The sequence below is a fragment of the Rhineura floridana genome, chromosome 2 (genome assembly GCF_030035675.1).
Source record: "Rhineura floridana isolate rRhiFlo1 chromosome 2, rRhiFlo1.hap2, whole genome shotgun sequence".
Taxonomy (NCBI): Eukaryota; Metazoa; Chordata; class Lepidosauria; order Squamata; family Rhineuridae; genus Rhineura; species Rhineura floridana.
This window is the reverse complement of record NC_084481.1, coordinates 105020341-105043311: the sequence shown is the minus strand read 5'-3', so window position 1 is coordinate 105043311 and position 22971 is coordinate 105020341. Positions and strand designations below refer to the sequence as shown.

Sequence of the window (22971 nt, the reverse complement as noted above, 5' to 3'; positions counted from 1 at the left end):
GTGCCAAGGATTTAACCTGGGACCTTCTGTATGCAAAGCGGATGCTCTACCCTTGAGCTACAGCCCTTCCTCATCCTTGATTTTGTGGTATTTTTTGTTTGACAGAGTAGAACAGAAAAAGTGTTTCCTTGCAAATAACCAGAAGCTAATACTGAAAAGATGATAAGAATTAGTTAACTGGTGTATGCATTGAGGATATTTGGCTTCTGTTCTTAATTTTACTAATGGCCTGCAGTATGATGGCATATATATAACTTAATTTCATTGCCCCCTTGCATTTTTCTATCAGTTTCCTATGCATGTTTACTCAGAAATAACTCTTGTTATATTCGGTGGGGCTTACTCTTAGGTCAATATGCACTTAACAATGCAATCTGATGTATGTTTACTCAAAAGTAAGTGTCACTGTGTTCAACAAGAGCCTTCTTGATGGTAGCACCAAATGTGTAGAATGCTTTTCCCAGGAAGGCTTGCTGGCACTTACACTGACATCCTTTCAGAATCATACAAAGCCCTTTTCCCACACACCCCACCCAGTCTTTTAAGAACATTTAACCTTAAAGGGGATTAGTTTTGCTGCTGCTTTTACCGGCTTTTTTTGTCTATTATATTTTTGTATTTATTTTTTATAGGCAAGCTGCTGTGGTTTTATTTGAAGAGCAGAATAACAATTTAATAAACTTGAACAGTCAGTAAGGCTTAATCCATAGTTATGTGTTTAGGATTGCAGTTTTACAGTGTTATCCTATGCATGTGTATTCAGAAGTAAGTCCAAATGATCTCCATGAGACTTTCATCTAGGTACGTGTGTATAGCAGGTGTGAGGAACCTTTGTCCCTCCAGACGTAGCTGCTGAACTACAACTCCTATCATCCCTGGCCATGATTGGCCAAGCTTGCTAGGGCTGATGAGAACTATAGTTCATCAACATCTGGAGGGCCAAAGGTTCCCCACACCTGGCGTATAGGATTGGAATCTTACTCAGGGTTACAGATGTCAAAATGCAGAGTTACTGTTGTCCAAATTAAGGGCTGTAGCTTAGTAGCAGAGAACATGTTTTGCACACAGAACGTCTCAAGTTCAATCCCCGGCATCTTCAGGTAAGGTCTGAATCCCAGGAGACTGCCAGAGTGTAGAAACAGTGAGCTAGATGGACCAGTGGTCTGACTTGGTATAAGGCAACTCCCTGTGTTTCTCTACAGGTGAGCACAAGAGTTTGCTGAACTAAGCCATGAAGAAGCCTTTCACATTACATTTTCAGACATGTGTAGCCTAACTCCTCTCCTCTTACATTTTTTAGCCCTGTAACAAGCTACCAGTGAGACTCGTGGGGAAATAACCACAGAGTGGCCTGCAAGCAAAAACACTAGAAACACTCTAAAACATCAGAAAAGCAGACTTTAAAATATATTAAAACAAACATTTTTAAAAACCTGTTAAAACAAAACATCTTTAAAAACATATTTTTATAAAAAAAATCTTTAAAAAAATCTTTAAAAGCAGTTCCAACACAGACGCAGACTGGGATAACATCCTACTTAAAAGGCTTGTTGAAAGAGGAAGGTCTTCAGTAAGTGCTGAAAAGATAGCAGAGATGACACCTGTCTAATATTTAAGGAGAGGGAATTCGAAAGGGTAGGTGCCACTACACCAAAGGTCTCCATGTTGTGTGAAATGGACCTCCTGATAAGATGGTATCTGCAGGAGGCCCTCACCTGCACAGCATAGTGATGGACTGTGTATACAAGGGGTAAGAGGATCTTTCAGGTATCTTGGTCCCAAGGGCTTTGTAAACCAAAACCAGAACCTTGAATTTAGTCTGGTAGCTAATAGGCAGCCAGTGCAATTCTTTCAGCAGTGGGGTGACATGTTGGTGATACCAAGCCCCACTGAACAGTCACAATGTCACATTTTGCACCTGCTGCAGTTTCCAGACCAACCTCAAGGGCAGCCCCACATAGAGCGCATTACAGTAATGCAGGTTGGAGGTTACCACTGCATGGACAATAGTGGTCAAGCTATCCTGGTCCAGAAACCTCTGCAGCTGTCTTACTAGCCAAAGCTAGTAAAAGGTACTCCTAGCCACTGAGGTCATCTGGGCCTCTAGTGACAAAGATGAATCCAGGATCAACCCTAGACTACGAACCTGCTCTTTTAGAGGGAGTACGACCCCACCCAAAGCAGGCAACTGAACAATTATCAGAACTCAGGAACCATCAACCCTCAGCGCCTCCATCTTGCTAGGATTCAGACTCCGTTTATTGGCTCTTATCCAACCCATCACGGAATCCAGGCAGCAGTCCAGGGCTTGCACGGCCTCTCCTGATTCAGATGTTACAGAGAAACAGAGTTGGATATCATCAGTGTACTGCTGACACCTCACCCCAAATTTCCGGATGACCGCTTCTAAAGGTCATATAAAGGTCATATAAATGTTAAACAGCAGCAGCGACAAGATGGTGCCCTGCGGCACCCCACAGCACAATTGTCAGGGGGCCGAAAGACAAACACTCGATGCTATTCTCTGAAAACGACCCTGGAGATAGGATCGGAACCACTGTAAAACAGTGCCTCCAATACCCAATACCACGTTGGCCCAGAAGGATATCATGGTCAATAGCATCAAAAGCTGCTGAGAGATCAAATAAGAATAACAGGCTAGCACTTCTCCTGTCCTTCTCCCAATAAAGGTCATCCATTGGGGTGACCAAGACCAATTCCGGCCCATTACCAGGCCCGAACCCAGATTGGAATGGGTCAGGATAATCTATTTCATCCAAGAGTACTTGCAATTGCTTCGCCACAACCCTCTCAATCACCTTCCCTAAAAAGGGAACATTTGCAACCGGGTGGTAGTTGTCATAATGGGTCCAGGGTGGGCTTTTTCAGGAGCGGTTGGATCATCACCTCTTCCAGGGTGGCTGGAACCACTATCTGCTGCAACGTCACATTGACCACACCCTGGATCCACTCGGTCAACCCCCCTCAGCAAACTTTAATAAGCCAAGAAGGGCAAGGGTCGAGAGGACACATTGCTGGCTGCATCATCGCAAGCACCTTGTCCATGTCATCAGGTCGCATCAACTGAAACTGATAGCAAGAATTTGCAGCAGATGTTGCACTGGACATCTCACTGGATGGGGCATCAAGATTGCTATGGAGGTGAACAATTTTACGCTCAAAGTGCCTTGCAAACAATTCACAGTGAGCCTCTGAAGAGTCTACATTTCCTGTAGCTTATGTCAACAGACCCCTGACAATATGGAAAAGCTCCACTGGATGGCTACTTGAGGATGCAATGGTAGCAGAGGACTTTCTTCATCGCCCTCGCCCCCACATAGTAGGCATGGTTATGATGTTTTAATGTGTCTGATCAGCCTCACAGCACGTCTTTCGCTACTTGTGATCTAGCCCTTGTCCAGCCTATTTAATTGTGCTTAGTTCACTGGTGTACTAAGGTGCAAACTGGGCTCCACAATGCTAGAGAGGGCACTCAGGTCAATCAAGAGCCTGACGTACCTTGTTGTTCCACAGCGTGACAAGAACTTCAGCAGGGTCACCTGCTCTATCTGCTGGGAACTATATATCTGTCCAATATGAATATACTTTAAAAGCAACTAATGCAAATCTTTGCTGGCAGGGTTTTACCTTTTTGATTAACACAGCAAAGGATGAAGGGGGAGGGAACCAAAAGCTGTGCCAAAAGACACTAGAGTATTAGAGTTTGGTAATACAGTCACAGAGAGAGGGATGATGAAATAAGTTTGCTACAAGTGGACATGCTTGGCTGCTTCTTTGTGATTTAGCCGCTTAGGATAATGTATTAGAATCAATATTGAGTTGACATCTAGAAGAGAGGCCACTGCTAGTCTCAAATTGTAAATTACAAAATGGGATTTCCCACAGGCAGCTGATTTGTTAGAGAGGAAATTAGAAGGACCAGGGTTTATGGTCTTTTTATACTTTACTCTTGTAGGTGTATCTGCAACCCCATGTGGGTTAAAAGCAGGAGAGAGGTTGAGCAGATAGATGGTTGACAAGGAAAGGAATAAAAGTTTTTCTCTCTTATGGCTCCTGTACTCAAAACTACAGCTTCTCATAAACACCCCCCCCCACACACACACCAAGGCTTAATTACACACATTTGCACATAATGTGCAGTTAGTCCCTCACCACTTGTTTTCAGAATAGACAACAGTAGTAGCATTTTTGATTTACAGTTTCATATTGAAATTCCTAGCTTAAAAAGCTGTGGAGCCCACAAGCACCATTTCTCATACTTCCCCTCCCACAGTACTTGGGTACTTGTCTTTGGTGGGTAACTAACAAGAAGTAACTTAGGGCCCCTCCAGATATCCTTTTTATTGTGCTTTAATTGGGATTTGTGCCCATGATGGAATTGGGGCAGTTATAAAAAGGTAAAGGTGTCCCCGCACTTGTAGCGCGAGTCGTTTCCGACTCTTAGGGTGACGTCTTGCAACGTTTACTAGGCAGACCATATATATGGGGTGGGATTGCCAGTTTCTTCCCTGGCCTTTCTTTACCCCCAGCATATGCCGGGTACTCATTTTACCGACCACAGATGGATGGAAGGCTGAGTGGACCTCGACCCCTTTTACCGGAGATTCGACTTCCTCCTTCCGTTGGAATCGAACTCCGGCTGTGAGCAGAGCTTCGGCTGCCTTACCACCGATTACCACTCTGCGCCACGGAGGATTGTAAGGGAGGGGCAGTTATACATGATCCCATTTTCAAGGCTGTTTGCACCTGCAAATGTTTTGGAGTGGACTTACTGCTTCCTTTCCAAGCAGTGCATGTCCCATAGCTTCCTGCTAGAATGCTGTAACTTTTTATGCCACAAACATTTTGGGTTTGTTTGTTTTGTCCTGCCTTTATTGTGCAAGGGAACCCCTCTAGACAACATTCATGTGGTAACACTGAGGAAGCATCTCAGAACAAAGTAGAATGATGTAGAATGAGGTGCTGGACTACGGCCTGGGAGACCAGGGTTTGAATCCCCACACAGCCATGAAGCTCACTGGGTGACCTTGGGTTAGTCACTGCCTCTCAGCCTCAGCAGAAGGCAATGGTAAACCCCCTCTGAATACCGCTTACCATGAAAACCCTATTCATAGGGTTGCCATAAGTCGGAATCGACTTGAAGGCAGTCCATTTTTTCAATGCACTATTATTGAGTCAATGACATGTTAGAAAATATACCCACAGTCTGGAGGGGCTCTCAGATATGAGAGAGACAGAAACTTACCTGTCCTATGCCCTGATACACTTTGGAAGAGTCAGTTTGGAGTGAAACAGCAGGAAGCACTACTATCACCTCTTTAACAAAAGGAGGGAGCTGCTGCACCTGTGCTCTTCAGATAAGTGTCAATGTGAATCTCTGCCCCGGGGCAATTCTTTTCTTTTCAGGTTGAATGCTTTTACTCACAACAACTTACCTTACTGGAGGCTGCTGTCTCCAGTAGTTCCTTAATCCTAAATTATTGTAATCCCCGCAAATTCAATTTCAATTATGAATTTTATTGGTGTGTCTTAAAAATAAAAGGGTTGTCAAAGGTAATATGTCAAATATCCATTCATAAGGGTAATGGAACAGACAGGCTTTATTCCCTGTCTTCCTTGCTCTCAGTATTTGACAACCTGCAAGAGACAAAAAAATTAACTCTAATGGGGTTTGGCAGTGTGAGATATATAGAATTTATATCACAGGCTATTAATGCCAGTTTTAACACCCACCCTAATTACTGAAATTGGACAATAACATTTACTGATATGGTTTTATGGATATGCTTTACTGATATGTTTTACTATTTATTGTTTTGGTTATAAACTGCTTTGGTACTTTCTGGTATCAAGAGCAGTACAGAAATTGTTTTATAAATCTATAAAATAAAATGTGCACAGTAGTCCATTTGTGAAAAGTCAGGATATAGGTAGGAGAATAAATCATACCAGGAGTTACCATTGGGTCTTTTGCAGTTTTGATATGCCTTCACTAACTCTTGTTCAAATGCTGGACTTCTCACGTGTTCAGTAGGGCCAACCACCAAGTGGCTAGAAACTAAGGCAATGGAACAGTAATGTTTCCAAAACAGTTAGGATATCAACCAGCCCTTTCAGAATGAACTTGGTTTCTGGTACGTCTAGTGAGAAGCTGTTACAATATTAAAAATAAAATGTTTCCAAAACAATTAGGATATCAACCAGCCCTCTCAAAACGAACTTGGTTTTCTGGTACCTCTAGTGAAGCTATTACAATATTAGAGGCTGCTTTATAGAGAGCTAGACCAATGATTCTTAAAAAAAAACCTGCTTTGCTCAAAACACATCCCCATACAGTTCATTATCCTGGTAATCCTTACACCAATTCTGAAAGGTAGAACACATCCCATGAGATTTAAAGATAGCGGTTTTACTATTTGTTTCCAGCTTAGCTGAGATTTGAACCACAGGAGAAGTGTTTGACAACCTTTTTCATACTCCTAGGTAGGCATCCCAACCAGATGTTTTATACAGGCCCTGGTGGGCTACTCTACATGACTGTAAGACCGCACGTTGATTGGTCAGTTGCACAGGCCTACTTTCTTAAAGGGCAAAATCCTGCTTTGTGATTCAAAGGTTATATGTTCAGAAATGTTTTTAACCTTGTCACAGATTCTGGTGGAGCCAAGGACAATCTTGTAATTTACTAATTATTCATTTTTGCCACATTAAGTGTCTCTCTCTCTTCCCCACCCCCTTTGGTAGGAAACATTTGCTGCCTCTGTGTCATACAAGCTACTTATACAAGGACTCGTGTACTAGAAGTTTGCCAGCCACACAAATATGTGGGCCGGTGAGAGCACAGTTAAGAATAGGACTACATCCAATCTTAAAATTTGACAGGGCTGTCTGGCAGGAAAATTACAGTGTTGAGGAAGGAAAGTGGCTATGATTTCAGTGTTCTGTAGTAAATATAAGTCCAAGGGTTTTGGTGGAGAGGAGGGAGCCTCACCAGGAATGTGTAAGGCTTTGTTTCAGCCATGCCTGCTTCCACTACTTTCCATTATGTTCTGCAGACTTGGAGAAGAAGCATTAGAAAGACCTGGTGACAAGGCAGCCTTGCATTTGCTTATCCCAGAGGAAGGTAAGACAAAATGGGAGAAGCAAACTGAAGGCAGATAAGTATTTTTTAATTTAAACATCACCTGCTGTGCACACACACACACACACACACCAAAAACACAAATATAGATGCCCCAATGTTTTCCATCCACATCTGACCTTTAGGGAAATAAACTGCTCATGTCATCCTGTCAGTTTTTTTTTTTACATGCAATTCACAGTTGCTAAAGACTATAACTGGTAGTTATCCCAGTCTGTGTCTGTGTTGGAATTGCTTTTTAATATGTTTTTGAATATTTTTTTTTTAAATATGATTTAACCTTTTTTTTAAAGATGTTTTGAAAGCTTTTTAAAAATGTTTTTAGAGATGTTTTGTTTTAATGTATTTTAAAGTCTATTTTTATGATGTTTTAAAGTGTTTTTAATGCTTTTATTTGCCACGCTGGGCTCCTGCTGGGAGGAAGGGCGGGATATCAATCAATCAATCGATCAATCAATAGTTGAGGACTTCCCTCTGGGATATTTCAAGCCCTTCGGAAAATTCTATTGCTTGCACATTTTATTATTAAAAGTAATATGATGCTAACAGCCAGAAGGCTCCTAATGCTACCTAGTCATCATTTTTCCAGTGAAAGTTACATGCAGAATTTTTATTGACTTTCCACACTGCTGGGGTTACTTTTTTTTTTTTTCAATAATTTTTATTCAGATTTTCATAAAACATACAAGACAAAATCATAAAACATTCAAAGACAAAAAACAAAATCAAAAATAGTTAAACAAAAAGAAAAAAAGAAAAAAAAAAACAAAAATAAAAAATAAAGAGTAAAATATTGACTTCCCATTTGTCAAAGATCAAATCAGTTATAAGTCTATAATATATAACAATCCTGTCTCTTAAGTCATATTATAAAATCACTTTCCTCCAGTAGTTATCTTACTTAATCATCAAATCTCATAAACATTACTTTATTCTTTCCACAAAAAGTCAAAGAGAGGTTTCAATTCTTTAAGAAATATATCTATCAATTTTTTTTCCAGATAAGCATATCGATTAATCCATCTCATTACTAATTATGATAATCTTATTGTCATAACCATAGTCAAAATAAACATTTCAATTAATCCATCACATCAGAATCTGTTAGGTTCAATAATTTCAGTAGCCATTTACACTGCTGGGGTTACTACACTGTCCTTGTACATCCCACTATGTTCTAATAACCCCAGTGAGTGAAGTGTGGTGGGATGTAGCTGGGTTTCGACCCTGTTGTCCCTCTCTTCTACTGCATAGTTCAGTTTCAGAACACGGGCCCAAGTGAGACCCGCCAAATACTTCCCCGATCCACTCCTCAGTGGAGGCCCTCCCCCATGTCATGTGATGGTCACTTTTTTCCTTGTTCTCCAGCAGTTGTTTCATTTTCAGGAATGTGTGGCTTGCTAAAGAAACTACATAAGCATCTCTGTTGAGCTACTACATTCTTTTCTGCTGTGGCAACACAATATTGAGAAAGGAGAGATGGGAGTGTAACCCCTATGGATTGTGTGGTTGGCACGGTGGGTGGGGAAACCTTAAGGAAAAAGCTGTATTTGTGAGTTTTAGTTCAGAATGAGAGACACAGCTGGAGAGGAGAGGGGCTGTTAATGCCATGGAGCAAGAATTAGGCACGCCACCCTTGCCATCTTGATCCCTTTGTCAGTGGGAACCCTAGATCTTGCTATCTTGATTCCTGTGTAGATTCCTTTAAAGTATGGAAAGCTCAGGCTATCAAGATCACAGACAGTCTCATCATACCAAAAACAACAAAGAGTCGTGTAACACAAGAACAACAAATTTATAATGGCATACAAATTTGTGGACTTCTGCTTCATCCGATGTGTTTTGGAAGGTTGAAATGTTCCCCGCTGCATTTTGGATATTGCTATTTCTGATGTCAGATTTGTGTCCAATTATTCTTTTGTGTAGAGACTGTTCTGTTTGTCCTTTGTAGAATGCAGAAGGGTATTTAACGTTGAAAAATGAGCACATGAATGAACCCGATATTATGGATGAATGACATCATGAAGGCCTTTAATAGCGTAGACATGGAGACAGAACTGGCATCTGGATCTGTCATAGACTCTGGTTTCTTTGTCTTGAGTCTCTGTTATGAGTTATGAGTAGCTGTTTAGGTTGGGGCAGAGCCAATAGGACTGGCATCAGACTGCAGCAGGCCCTTAACACTCTCCATGCAGCCAGTGCAGGCTTAAATAGGCCCGTCAACATGCTAGTGCTGGGTGATGGCAGGCTTGTGCATGCAGCATATTAGCACGCTGATGCAGCAACATGAGAGATTGTGCAGCTGGACCTATTTAAGCCCATGCCACCTCCCACATTACTGTGCTAGTGCACTGAGTGCATGCACACACCAGCTATCACCCAAGATGGTGGCAGGGGTGTGGTGAGCATCAGACCGAAATGTGACACTTAGAGCTGCAAATTAAAGGAAAAAGAGATGTGATTTTGTAAAAGACATACTTTTCTTGTTAACTGATATAGATTTTGTCAGATTGAAAAATGCTCATAAATATTAAAAATAATAAATCCGTTCTGATGGCACAAGACTAGACTCTGATGAATGTGTCCTCTCAGATCAGCTGATTATATAAACAAACTACTCTTTTTGGGGGGGCTTACTTTGGTTTCATGTGCCATCATTTTTATTTTCATTACAGCTAGGAGCCTCAACAGCTGGAAGTGGTCTGGGCTTCTCTGAACCTCTGAGAGGGCTTGGATCGGTGCCTGTCTGTAAGCAAGTACACACCTGCCACTTAAGGCCTGTGAGAAGGAAGTGTCCTTGTCCAGGATGGGCTTTAGAACTCTGAGAATACATTTTAGTGATTTTATTGGGAACTGTAAATGACAAGAAGTGGTAGTGGTCTGGGTCTGTCCTATAGTAGCTTGGTACCCAAGAATAATCTGGCATTGTTCATCTGTGTCTCCCCCCTTTATTGGGTGGATTTTGTAGTCTGAGGAATGTCTGATGTATGTCTGATGTAAACTTTTTAGGCATGAAGCTATATCCAATGAATGTAAACTAATGTGGTTGTAGCTCAGGGCTTGGCAGTAGGCAATGGATTTTGTGATGCATTCTAGTTGGAAGTTGGAGATATGCAAGCATGTGTAGCATGTTAGTATGTGTAGTGATCAGTGAGTTTCCTACACAGGGTGGGGCTTATTTGTCTATTATGTGGCTGCACAGTTGTTTCCAGAAGTTTTACCTTTTGGGTGAACTGGTCAAGGCTTAGAGTGATGGTGGGGTGAAAGTTACTGAAGTCCTGGCAAAAGTGCTGAAGTGTCTCATGTCTATGTCTATGAGTTTAGGTGATAAAGATGTCATCAATGTTTCTCAGCTAGAGAAGAGGATTTTGGGGATGGGACCTAAGAAAGTGTTGTTCTGTGACCGCTATGAAGACTCTGGCACACTTTGGAAACACGTAAGTGGCCATGGTAGTACCTTTCATCTGTTCTCCCCAAAGATGATATAGTTATGGGTAAGTACAAAGTGGCAGAGTTTGGTAAGGTGTGCTGGAGCCCCGTCGGGGATGATATTCATGATGGCTTATCGTCTTATCTTTGTGGGGAGATGTTGGTGTAAAGGGTCTCAACACCCATGATAGCTAGGATGGTGTTTTCTGGGAGAAAGGTAATAGATTGTAGTTCCCTCGGGAAATCAGTGGTATCCTGTAAGTAACTTAGAGTACTGATAGCATAAGGTCTGAGAATGGAGTCCATAAAACCAGACATACCAGTTGTGAATGGCTAACCTCGTGTCATGACCTGAGGCTTTGACTTCCCACCCTCAGGGAAGAGACCATGGATTCAGAGGACATCTCACACCGGGAGGATAATGTGGCCTCTTAACCAGTCTTTGATGCTCCTGCCGCTTCAGGAGTTACAGCACCAGAGGAGCCTGTGATGCTAGTGCCCCTCTGTCTTGAAGAGGCTGTATTACCTTCTTCAGGCTCCAAAGAACTTCAGTTTGGAGACCATAACAGAACTCTGGCCTCTCATGAACTGCTTGACTCAGCAGGTCCTAAAACACTCTGGACTTCTTTGTAGAGGCTCCACTCATTGGGGTGAGGCTACCTGCTTAAAGGAAGCTGCAGCCCTACGTAAGGCTCAGTCTGGATTTAGTAGCTGTTGGAGCAACTGATTGGACTTCTAACCCAAGTTTGACTCACCTTGCTTGTTTGCCTTTTGGACTTTGCTTGACTGACCTCACTTATCTGGATTTACCCTCTGCTTTGCCTGACCTTATCTTGCTGGAACCTGACCTCTGCTTGACCTGGCTTTGCTTCCTAAACTTGGAGATGGTATTAGTGGTATGTGACCTAGTGACTCTTGACTCTGTGCCTAGCATATACTCCAGCTTGGGTTGCTGTCCTAGTGGGGACAGAACACCTACATAGAGCCTTGAACACTGTAGCTGCCACCCTGGGCTCTCTTGCAAGGAAGGTGGTATAGAAGTTATAAATAAATAAATAAATAAATAAATAAAAGGACTATATTGAGTCAGACTACTGATCCATCTAGTTCAGACTGATCAGCTCAATTTGACATATATGTGCATATACAATTTGATTCCAGTGCTTCAGTGACCATCTATCGCAGATAAGCAATCTTGAAGGATACCAGTGTAAATGGTATTTAAAAGCAGTGAGAGGTCCAGAGAAATCAAGAGGAATATACTCTCCCTAAATGACTACCTTTAAAGGGGAAAACAGTGCAGCAAGACAATTTCAGTCCCAAATCTAGGCCAGAAGGCAGATTGAAATACAGTAGGGCCCCGCTTTATAGCGCTTTGCTTTATGGTGCTTCGCTAATGCGGTGGTCTCAGTTAGACGCAATTAGACTAAAGCCCCACTCATACGGCTCTTGTTCCGCTTTTACGGCGGTTTTTGGGCATTGTGCACCATTCAATTCAATGAGTTCCACTTTTCAGCAGTTTTCGCTTTTCAGTGAGGGTCCGGAACGTAACCTGCTGTATGAGTGGGAACCTACTGAAGTGAAATGGGTCTAGATAATTCATATCACAGCAATATCTACAGTTGGCCTGGCTGCCACTTGAGCATATTGAGTAAAAGGGGGGTTAGCAACTGCTAGATAGTTAAGACTTAGACAAGCTATTTGGGTCCAGGGAGAGTTCCTTCAGAGGCAGTTTCACAGTGCTCCTTTTCAAGAGGCTACTCTCTTTCAAGGACTGAAGCAGTATTTGGGTGCAGATGTCCAGGGCTCCAGTCAGCATATTAAGCAGGAGGGCCCCCAAATACAGCAGGGCTAGCTAACATTTTGAACATTACAATCAAAAGAGGAAGGGGGCAGAATCTAATATTACTTAAGTGCACCTCTGGATTGAACCTGAAACCAGATTGAATCTGGGACCTTAGGTACAAAAAGCATAAGTTCTCCCACTGAGTATGGCCTCTCTTTGAACTGGTATAATCAGGTGAGAAGGAGAAACAAACAGAAGAAGCAGATAGCTTGGCCAAGAACTAGAGCAAGAATTGGAATCGGAGGAGAGATGGGAGTGTAACCCCTTTGGATTATTGGTTCGGCTCAGTGGGTGGGGAAACCTTGAGGAAAGGGCTGTACTTGTGGGTTTTAGTTCAGAAAGAGAAATAGCTGGAGAGAAAAGGAGCTGTTAATGCCATGGAGCAAGAACTAGGCCCTTATCACCTTGAAATAAGGCTTTAAGGTGGGAGCCCTTGATCTTGCTATCTTGGACTTCTTTGCAAGCAGCTCCTGCACTGGTGCCTCATTGGATGCATGGAACTTTGGGAATTATTATATTCTGAATATACATGTTATATTGTTGTATTGCTGTTGCTATATTTACTACCTGATTTAAACTTGCAAAATATTACAAACTGTAATTGGGTTTGCATTACTCATTTATAAAATAGCCCATTAGAACTCAAGAGATTGGTACAGGAGCTGGAATGTTGTGGGGATGCCTGTTGACCAGAAGGTGCTAAGTGCAGCACTAGATGCCTGATTGGAAAAGACAGCAAGGAGAAGGGGCACTTAGCAGGCAGCGCAACTAGACAGCTGGCATGAAAGAAGCGACTGCATGCTCAGCACTTCTGAAAAATCTGACCTTTCTGTTAGTGCTTAAATGGGAGCTGTGCATTCTTGAAAAAGTCTGTTAAGCAACTGTTGATAGTGTATGCTGAGAAGGTGGACATTGTGGGGACTAGCAGTTATGGGAGTTATGGTTACATGTAGCAAGTATGATTTATTTGTAGCTACACAAGCAAAGCAACAACAATTCCCAACCGCAGAAAGCTTCCAGAAACCTAGCACCTGCTGAATAGGACTGATTACTATCTGGTATGGATAGTTATTGGCTACTTTATATGGACAACCTTGGACGTTATCCTTAATACTTTTGGCACTGTCGGTGCAATCCTATTGGTGTCAGAAGTAAATCTCATTGAGTTCAATGAGGCTTATTCCCAGGTTATTGGGTATAGAATTGCAGTCTGAAGGTAAAGCCCTTGGCTATACATATAATTCTTTTGGTATAATAATTATTAGCCAGGACCCAAAGAACTGGTCAACTAATTCCAGAAGCCAAGTGACATTTAAAAGCAGTTTCTGATGTGACTTAGGGTCTACTGTTCAAAGAAATTTTAAAAAAAATCCCACAGGACATATTGAAGCACTTGCGCACGACTATAGAAGCACTTTGGATGTTACCCATTATTATTTTAATAAATAAATAAATATCATTATCTACTATATATTTTGGAAAGTTGTTTGTTCTGTATACATTTGGACAGCTCTTAAGATATCATGACCAAATCTTGCATGATACTTCCTGTGATAAGAGCAGGTTTCTGTCTTTGTTTGGATAGTTGGATGTCATTTTGAATCAAGAGAGTGGGCTGCACTTTTTAAAATTGCATTTTTTTTGTTTCTTAGAATTCCTGAGCAACACCGGATATGAGGCTGCTAGTTATTAATAACAGAGCTACTGCTGAGGAATTTATGTAACTGTGTTCTGTCTTGCGCAGCTGGATTCTTGGGTAAAATGTCCCTAGCTTAGAGTTCAGTGGTACAATGTTACCTCTGCTAACTTGAGCCTGGCCCAAAGAAGAGACAGCAGCACTGGGGCAAGATGGGAATGGCAGGAGTCATATAGGGGAAAATTTGCATACACCTTGGGCTCCAAGTATGTTATTTTCATCCAAAAAACATTATTTTGACTCCTAGGCAGAATGCAGTTTGTTTAAAAAAGGCCCTTGGAATTGTCAACTCTTTTTCTGCCAGGGGTCCTGTAACTTTAACTTAATAAGTAGAAATTCAAGAAATGAACATTTTCCCCAACATGAAGTTGCAGATACATGGAATGCTTCATTGCTGAATTTTTCCTTCTTTGCCAGAAAAAAATATGCCTGACAATCTGAGTTGCTCTCAATTTCTAAGGCTACTGTGGCTTCAGACTTTCTACAAGGCATAACTCCTATTGGGGCTTAGCCCTGAAATCTATTTTCAGCAGCAGGACTCAACCTGCTGACCAACCACTTTCACACATGTGGGAACAGAGGGAATGTTTCCTAGACTGCAATTCCAGAGAGCAACCCAGGCACACTACATTTTAGAAACTTAGGAATGTAGGTGACTACTTTAAAACAATTCTTGGATTCCTACGCAGAACATTGCACAAACACTATCTATGGTAAGATTATAATGTCAGAGCTGTCTTTTCAGTTCACAGTGCCTGCCAGAGATTGTTCCAGAGCCAAGGTCAATATCTGCACCATGACTAGTGTAACATTATAACTTCCTGGAAAAAGGTCAATATTATTAATAAGTGTATTCTTTGAAGTGGAGGCTAGAACTGTGCCAGCTGTGGAGTATTTGTAGGATCTTTCAGTTCAGTTCAGATTCTGAACATTAAAATGAAAATGAAAAAATCATCTAAGTTAGTCTTGTAGAAAATGTGGCTGCAGGTCAAACATATTGACTATTGTTTTTCAATAATGTTTAGTTTATTTATACCACCTTTCCACAGTGAGCTGTGCCCAAAGTGGCTTATAACAAATATCCACTAATTATCAATACACAAAACATTTTATTGGGGGGGGGGAAATCAACTAGTTTACAAAACATATCAATGCAATCGAACAAAGCAAAACCAACAATTCAACAAACTGAATAAGTATTACAAAGAAATAATCCAGACTTAGTACATAACTTTAATTTTGCTCTATACTTAACAGACAATAAATAAAGAGGGTGGGTCTTCTCACCTGGCTAGATGATTCTCGGCTGGTTCACTCATCTCTCCTCCAGATGAGGCTGACAGCAGCAAAAGGGAAGTGCCGGGGGGGGGCAATGCTGGTAAGTCCTCTTCCTCAGCCTCCCAGAAGTTCCAGCTGCTAGTGCTGGTCTTACTGCACTGTTGATGAGGAGCTGTGTAAATAGACAAACATGATCCATGCAGTATAACTTATGCTTGGCTTATAGGTCATGAGTCAAACTCTCTATGTATGCATGCTTGCATGTATGTATGAACATACGTATGTGTATTCTGGCCTGGAAAAAAAAATCCAGAACACCCAGATTTCTGCAACAGAGAAGGCAATGTCCAAGTGCTGCTGTGGGCTCCTGCTGGGAGGAAGGGCGGAATATAAATAAATAAATAAAATTAAATTAAAATTAAATAAATAAGTACCATCCTAAATAACCAGATAAAAATAAGATAAAGTACTTAATTAAACCCCCCCTTTAGGATGCACACCTTAACGTGGTGAGGGGGTTTGAGAGTGCTGAAGAAGCTGAGAGCAATGCCGTCAGATGTCTAGACCAAGAGGCTAAACCAAGAGTAGGGATGTTGAATAATCAACAGGGAAACACACTGACTGACCTCAATGGATGACTGAAGAAACTCTTAAAATGGTTAAAGAGAGAAGGAAAGCAAAAGCAAAAGGAGATAGAAACACAGTCAGAACCCTAAATGCAACTATACAACGACTAGTACGTAAGGACAAAGAGAACTATTACAATAGTTACTGTATAGAAATAGAAGACAACAAAAATAGTAGAACAAGAGCCCTGTTCCAAAAGATTAGAGAAATGAAAGGGAAATTTAAATCATGAGTAGGGATGTTGAATAATCAACAGGGGAACACACTGACGGACCGAAATGAAATAAAGGAAGAAGGAAGCAATACACTGAAGGACTCTATAAAAGAGATGCCAGGATGACAGATTCATTCAGCGAGGAACCATATGATGAAGAACCAGAAATTTTAGAATGTGAGGTGAAACTGCTCTTAAAATACTTGGAAGGAACAAATCACCAGGAACAGGTGGCATATCAATAGAGTTGCTACAAGTTCCTGAGACTGAATCTGTCCAAAATTTGACACAAATTTGTCAAGAAAACTAAACTATGGCCCACAGACTGGAAGCATTCCATACACATCCCAATTCCAAAGAAAGGGGATCCCAGGGAATGCAGTAATTATCGAACTATTGCCTTAATATCCCATGCAAGTAAAGTAATGCTCAAGATTCTACAACAAAGGCTCTTACCATATATGGAGCAAGAAATGCCAGGCGTCCAAGCTGGATTTAGAAAGGGAAGAGACACCAGAGATCATATCGCAAACATATGTTGGATAATGGAACGGAGCAAGGAATTTCAGATGAAAATCACCCTGTGCTTTATAGATTACAGCAAAGCCTTTGACTGTGTAGATCATGAAAAACTATGGAATGCTTTAAAAGAAATGGGGGTGCCGCAGCATCTGATTGTCCTGACACGCAACCTATACTGTGGACAAGAGGCTACTGTAAGGACAGAATATGGAGAAACCGATTGGTTCCCAATCAGAAAGGGTGTGAGACGGGTGTTTTTTATCACCCTATCTGTTTAATCTATGTGCAGAACATATCATATGGAAAGTGGGATTGGATCAAGATGAAGGAGATGTAAAACTGGAGGGAGAAATATCAATAATTTTAGGTACGCAGACAATACCATACTACTAGCAGAAACCAGTAATGATTTGAAACAAATGCTGATGAAAGTTAAAGAGGAAAGCACAAATTCGAAACTGTAATGACTGGGATCTAATTCTAAATGTTAATCAGCTGGCCATAATAAATTATCCAAAACCAAAAGGCTATCTATCTCAGAAAGAAAGAAAACAACATCTGATAAAAATTGTAAATGAAGTATCCCCTGGAGCTATTAGGGTGGAAGACATTGTAAACATCAAATATCTTTTTTATGATTAAATCAATGCAAGAGCAATAGTAACATTTTTGGAGGAGAATAGAATGAGATTCTTTTATGGCAAGAGACATTTGCTATCAGAACACAAATTATACATGGCACGAGTTTTCGATAATCGAGCCCCTCCACAAAGATTAATGGCATCTTCTCTTATTATCGGCAAACCTACATCCCTACTGCCAGACGAGTCGGAGGAGAAGTCGATGATGTCGGATAGAAGGGATGAAGCTAATAACGATCTATATCAATTTCTTCCGGAAGAGCAAATTTTACTAGACACTTTTGCTACCCTTCCTGCAGAGGCAAAGACAGAAATCTGGGCCAAGCTTGAAAAGCTAACGACCACATTAAAAGGAATAGAGTATAAAAATGAAGTTCAGAACCCAGTTGGCCTAAGGAATAAGCAAAAAATAAGTCAAGAGTCATCTCAGATGTTGGGGTCCGAACAGAATCCTAAAAGGCAGATAGAGGACCCAATTTTGGTCTCAACTATCTACTGCCAATGCAATAATTGACAAAATAGAAACTCTAAACTCTCTCTCTTGAAGATGTTATCATGGAACATGGCCGGTTGGAAAAACAAAGCCATGGATCCAACGTGTACGAAATTTTTAGAACAATTCGATATCTTATTTATACAAGAAACTTGGGCACTGGGAGAATTGGTTATGGATGGCTACTCAGCATATCAACTAGAAGCCATCCCCAGTAATAGAGGTGGTCAACCAAGAGGGGACATATGTACATTTATATCAACGGTAATAGATGTCCCTATTATTAGATGTGTTCCTTTACCTGAGTTAGCCATGGCTGTAATCTTAAAGCTTCCTTGGCGTCCTTTGATACTACTTAATGTGTATCTCCCACCAAGCAGAGATAAAAAATCGGGTATGAATAAAATTGCCAAGCTGGAGAGTTATATAACTAAATTAAATTTACTCTATCCCGATGCATTATTAATAGCAGCTGGTGATTTTAATGCCAGATTTGGCTCAACGGACGAAGCTCTGTTTACCAAATACCAAATGACGGTTCCTTTTCTGGATGGTCCAAATATTATACCCACAAGACATGCAAAGGACAGAGGCATTAACTATACGGGCCTCTGTCTAATGCAGATGATATTTAAATTAAATTTATCCCTTCTAAATGGACGCACGAATGGAGATCTTGAAGGGGAATATACATACCTCTCAAGTAGAGGAGCGTCCTCAATAGATTTAGGTATTGTCTCGCAAGAATTGTATCATGCAATTAGTAATTTTAGGATTATAGACCGTCCTGAAAGTGACCACTCTCCTCTAAATATTATCCTGAACTGTGGAGAATGTCAAATATTTACCGAACCTCAAGCATTTGCTAGACCTGCGTACGAAATTCGCCCAAATAGGATAAAATGGATACCCAAGTTAGAAAAGGAGGTTATAGATAGGTTAAATGCTTCTGACAGCTTGGCTTTAAAGGAACTTATACTGTCTAATAACCAAACAACCAATCTTTATTATCAGTTTCAACAGTTGATAAATAAGCTCCAAATGACCTTGATGTCAACCACAAAAAGTAAATTGAACAATGGTATAAAATACTCTAAACCCTGGTTTGACCAGGAATGTGTTGAAAAAAAGCAACAACTAATAACCATTTTCAAAACATACAAGCTAAATAATTCCCAAGAGTTACTGCAGGTATATTGTGTAGCAAGGAGACAGTATAAACAACTAATAAATAAAAAAAAGAAACTAGGTCTAACAGAACTTTGGCGACGTCTCACTTATGCATCTAAATTAAAAAACTCAACTCTGTTTTGGAGTATAATAGGGAATAATTGGCCCAAAACACATACTAATTTGGAATGCTATATCCCCTCACAAGTATGGGAAAATTATTTTGCCAATATATATAAGAACGATTTGGAATGCCAACTAAAACTTAATGTAAATATGATGGTTGTACCTGTCTGGGAGCCTGTACCTGCGACTGAAATTTTAGAACTGATAGCTAACCTGAAATCGAATAAAGCCCCAGGACCAGATAATATCCCTGCGGAAATTTTTAAAACCAATGCTGAATGGTGGGCACCAGTACTTGCAGTCCTATTCACTTATATTGACCTCACTATGCGAATACCTAAAGATTGGGGCATGGCCATAATTGTCCCAATATACAAAAAAGGACCATTCTCTGACCCAGCCAACTTTAGACCTATAAGTCTGTTAAATATAATCAGCAAACTTTATGCGGCCCATCTAGTGAGGATATCCTGGCTCATGAACAAGCAGGCTTTAGGGTGGGCCATTCAACCACTGATCTTGCTTTGGTTCTCCAACATTTGGTGGATAAATATACTGGGAAACCTGGAAGTGCCTTATTTGCTGCTTTTACCGATTTAAAGTCAGCCTTTGACTCAATATCCAGATCTAGACTCTGGGATAAGCTCAGTAACACCACTATAGATGTTCGACTGCTTTTACTAATATGAGGGCTACATGAGAACACATATCTTCGGGTAAGATGTAACAACAAAGGTCATCTAACTAATCCTATACCCACATACAAAGGGGTTAAACAAGGTTGTATCTTAGCCCCGCTTTTATTTAACATCTATATAAATGATATAGTTAAATCTCTAGCCTCAGTCCTCTCTCACCCGCAAGAGTGGCTGAACTTCCAACCTATATTCTTCTATACGCAGACGATCTAATACTAATCTCGAGAACACCTATAGGTTTAAAATGTTTATTGTCTGAGCTTGCGATATTTTGCTCAAAGGAACATCTTAATATAAATTATGAAAAGACAAAAGCTATGATTTTTTTTTTAAAAAAAAACAAGGCCGAATCATCTTTGGCGTCTTAATGGTCATCTGATAGATCAAGTAGCAGCCTTTAAATATCTGGGGATAACTTTTCAATCCTTTAACTCTTGGCAAATGCATACGAAGATGGCAATTATAAATGCTAAAAGAACTCTGAAAGCTCTACTATCCTTTTTCTATAATAAAGGAGGACAAATTATATCTGCAATTATAAAGGTCTTTAAGGTTAAAATAATACCACAGTTGATATATGGCACACAAATAACTATGAGTCTGAATTTCACATCTCTGGAGACAGTGCAAAACATCTTCCTCAAATCTATTTTAGCAGTTCCTCCTTGTGTTCACAACTTTGTCTTAAGATTGGAAACAGGTTTACCATCTATAGAATCACGCATTTGGTCTCATAGAATTACCTATTGGTTAAAACTAACCTTTAATCCTACACTGCTGACTTCTCTTACCCTCAAAGATAATTTCCAGTCTATTTGGAAACAAATGATGGTAGATAAAGTATCAACTCTAGGGTTCTCTATCCCAATGATCTTAGATATGGGATACATAAAAGCTAAGACAAATATCTTGCAGAGAGTCAGAGATATTGACCATCAACAATACTTGATGTTAGTTAGGAAGCATAGGTATAACACAAAACCCTTGACCCTTATGGCTTACCTCTCCGACCTTTCTCTCCCCAATCGACGCAGAGCATTCTCGCTGGCAAGATTCAATGTTTTACCATCTGCTCTCCTTGAGGGCAGATTTAAAAAAAACCCATATAATGATAGAAAATGCCCTTGTGGTAATGGAGAAATCGAATCAGTTACCCATGTATTACTACACTGTCCTTTCTACAGAGAGCTTAGAGCTCAGCTAATTACACCTATTTTAGACTCCTTACCGGGAAGGAGTGAAGCTTTTTATATAGATTATTTATTAGCCGATTGTTTTATAGCTGTAACTGAGAAAGTGGCCAAATATTGTGCTGCAGCCATTCAATGTAGGAAAGTTCAGATAATGTGATTGTTTTATTATGTCCTTTTTAAATTTGTTTTTAATAATTTATGCTGAATTTAATATCTGTATGTTGTTAAATTTTTATGCTTTTTCTGGTCTATGACCGCAATAAACTGACTTGACTTGATGAAAGTTAAAGAGGAAAGCACAAAAGCAGGACTACAGCTAAACATCAAAAAGACTAAAGTAATGACAACGGAAGATTTATGTAACTTTAAAGTTGACAATGAGGGCATTGAACTTGTCAAGGATTATCAATACCTTGGCACAGTCATTAACCAAAATGGAGACAAGAGTCAAGAAATCAGAAGGCTAGGACTTTGGAGGGCAGCTATGAGAGAACTAGAAGAGGTCCTCAAATGCCAAGATGTATAACTGAACACTAAAGTCAGGATCATTCAGTCCATGGTATTCCTGATCTCTACCTACGGATGTGAAAGTGGGTCAGTGAAAAAAGCGGATAAGAGAAAAATCAACTCATTTGAAATGAGATGTTGGTGTTGGAGGAGAGCTACCATGGACTGTGAAAAAGACCAATAATTGGATGTTAGAACAAATTAAACCAGAACTATCACTAGAAACTAAAATGATGAAACTGAGGTTATCATACTTTGGACACATCATGAGAAGACAGAATTCACTAGAAAGGACAAAAATGCTGGGAAAAACAGAAAGGAGTAGAAAAAGAGGAAGGCCAAACAAGAGATGGATTGATTCCGTCAGCCACATACCTGAACTTACAAGATCTGAACAGGGTGGTTCATGACAGATGCTCTTGGACGTCACTGATTCATACGGTCGCCATAAGTTGTAATCGACCTGAAGGCACATTACAACTTAATTAAAATATAATAAATAATATATTTAAAAATGCATTTAAAAGCCTGGGAGAATAAAAACATATTTGACTGGCGCCAAAAAAGTCTAAAAGGCAGGCCTCCTTGGAGGGGAATCCTGGGGAAGGATTGAAGAACACAATCCATAAAAGAGAGAGAGAAACAAGAGACTGTTAATGAGGCAGATGTGGTTTAAGACATTGCTTAGGAGCGAAAAATATTGTATACACAGAACATGCTGCTGAACCTTTGTATATTCATTGTTGCATTCAATTCAGGGTATTGCTTTACTGACCTCAATAAAAAATATTTTATTAGTGATGAGTGAAGGACACATATTTCTGCCGTGAGATCCCCCATGTGCATAGCACATTTGCCAAAATTAGGATCTTTTTGCTAAAATTCACTGAAGTTTGATGTACTAGAATAGATGATGTATTGCTGAAATTGCTGTTATTTTGGCTGAGTTGCTATTGTAGGGTAGAATAGGAAATGGCATGTTTTCATGTAATCAGCTTTCCTAAAAATAAGTGTAAAAGGGGGAATAACCCTAAATTCATGTGGGAACAAACAGCAAAATACAAATCTACAGGTCTGTGGGACCATGTGACTTGGGAGACTCCATGCAAGTGAGGCACCTAAAGGCAGCATTTTTCCCTAGGCTGACTGGAAACCCTAGGCCTTGCTCCTGAGCAGAACTGATGTTTCACAGGCCATCAACAATGTTGTTGTTGTTTTATGAATTTTTTATTTGCAAATTTAACAATGAAAGGAAAGATAAAACAAAAAAAAATGAAATAAATTTAAAAATTGAAGGTACAAAAGAAAGATTAAAGAAGAAAAACTACTACTACTAACAATAAACCACCATCAGTTTACATTACAAATA

The 22971-nt window shown here is 40.3% G+C and overlaps 1 long non-coding RNA gene across 1 annotated transcript in view; it reads right to left on the bottom strand.

Annotated features, from left to right (window-relative positions):
• Positions 1-8172: 8172 nt before the first annotated feature.
• LOC133376941 (uncharacterized) overlaps positions 8173-22971 on the bottom strand; it is a 30317-nt gene continuing 15518 nt past the window's right edge. The window contains exons 2-3 of the long non-coding RNA XR_009760584.1: positions 15421-15583; positions 8173-9595 (exon numbers count right to left, since the gene is read on the bottom strand). This is a non-coding gene — a long non-coding RNA (uncharacterized LOC133376941). The remainder of the gene's footprint in view (positions 9596-15420; positions 15584-22971) is intronic.